The sequence below is a fragment of the Micromys minutus genome, assembly GCF_963924665.1.
Source record: "Micromys minutus genome assembly, chromosome: 11".
NCBI classification, from domain to species: Eukaryota; Metazoa; Chordata; class Mammalia; order Rodentia; family Muridae; genus Micromys; species Micromys minutus.
The window spans coordinates 783,670-785,856 of NC_137980.1; positions in this window are offsets into that span (position 1 = coordinate 783,670).

Sequence of the window (2,187 nt, forward strand, 5' to 3'; positions counted from 1 at the left end):
TTTCTCTTGCATTTCCTCTTTCTCTCACTGACCTGGAATACCTGCCTACTCCTCACCCAGTGATTGGTCCCATGAAATCTTTATTCATTAGGGGAAGGTTCTTGCCACACTTCACCCTTTTTGTCCAATTTTTAAAAAAAGAACTTTTCTCTCAAATGTGAGCTGAGCATAACTATTATCATTCTGTAATTTACAAAGTTATAAAATATACCTAACACCCAGTCTATCATTTTTGTCAATTAAATAGTATATTCTGTTATCTATCCTAGCTTAGGACAGGCTTAAAATCTATGTGTTATGTATTGGCTAGCTTGTATACTATCTGAAAACTGTCCAATTAAATATGTATTCTCAATGTTAAATAGTCTGAGAGTATATGACTATGAAACTATAATTAGTCTTCAACCCCATCAGAAATCTGAGAACAATCAATACTATCTGAAAATATAGGAAGCCTAATATGGATTCCAGAACTTAGACAAGTTGTAGAGACAACTGCCTGCCTATACAGTCCCCTGTTACCAACATATAAGAGTATCAGTCTTCAGCCTTCTGGCCCAGGCTTATTTGATATACTTTTGTAACACAGAATTATGAAATACTGATTATTCTGACTTGGCAGAGATTATTACTTGACTATTCTGCATAGTGTGTCCTTTTTTGGACAGTTTTTTGTCTGTAGAAGAAATAGGCAATTCCAGTAGCTACCCAGCCACAATATATAACCTTATGAGGAGGTAGATGCTCAATTTCTTCTTTGAATCCATGAAAGGGGAGCTGTTAGGAGCAGATATGTCTCAACAAATGATTAATAACTCGAAATGTCACATTTTGTGGATTTCTGACGGTTTTGAAAACCATCTATCTGTGTAAAGAAATCCCTGAACTGCTAAGCCTTGACTACCCTCAGCCATTTCTAATTGAAATATCTTAAATAACAAACAAACAAACAAACAAACAAAAAAACCCCACCCTTTTAATTACTTCAGAACCATGAGTTTGCTATCTGGCCATTAACTCATATTACTTAAACATCTAAAAACAGTTTATAATAGCAGTTATAGAACTGGGTCTAAGCCTTGTATTCTTAAATGTGTTGTATAGGCACAATGCCTATATAAGAGTAACAATATTAATCTCAATTTTATATCAGTGAAAAATTTATACCAATAAGAACCTTAAATTTGTTTCAAAACAAATTATGTATCAAGATGACAAATTATAATTTCAACTTAGTAACAATTATAAGAATTTTTACCAAATGAGATATTCGGCACAATCAATTGTAGCTAATTTTTCCCTGTTAAATTATGACCACTTCTAAATTCCCAGAAAGACAACCTCAGAACAACCACCCTCAGCCCCCCCCCCCCCCAACTCAAGTCTAGGACATTGAGTCAAGAATGCTTTACAGCTTCTTTGGGCTGAATATGTGCATTGAGATATCTTGAAGGGGGAATGGGGAGGGGAAAACCTGTCCCTGAGATTAAGAGCTTAAGTAGGTCAAATTAGCATGTCTGAAGAGGAAACTCACCAAAGCCGTGCATTCTGCAATATACAAATCTCAAAAAAAAATTTAAGTATCATCAAGATATCTGTATAGATTGTATCAGTCTGTGTAAGGTGTACAGACTGGTTAGGATGAAATTTTGTTCCTTTATTGTCTCCCTCTATCAAATCTGATCCATAGAACTCTGGAAGGTATCCAGTGTCTAATCACCCTTTCTAAAATCACAAAGACAAAACCTCCCCCCCCCCCAAATAGCATGTCCTTTAGCCCATAACCAGAAAAAATGTTTAGCTTGACCTTTCTCCCAGAGGAATGATATAACCACAAAACTCAAAATCACACTTATTTGAAAATTAAAAAATCTAAAACAAATTAAGTAAACTAAAACACTGTATGAGCCTATTCTTAGGCCTTTCTAATTTGGCATGCCAGGAAATCAACTCAAAGTTCCCATGGACCCCACATTAGAGAATATAAGCTTCCTGCAGACCATAATATACCATCTATCTGTTAAGCTCTCTACCTAAAGCTTCAGAATTATCCTAACTTAGTTCCAAATCATAGGCAAAATTCCCCATGTGATTTGACAAGCTCTCTATATAAATTTATCCTAAAAGCAAATAAACCAGAATTAAACCACACTCTTGGCTCTCTGACTTATAGCAGCCTGTACTTAT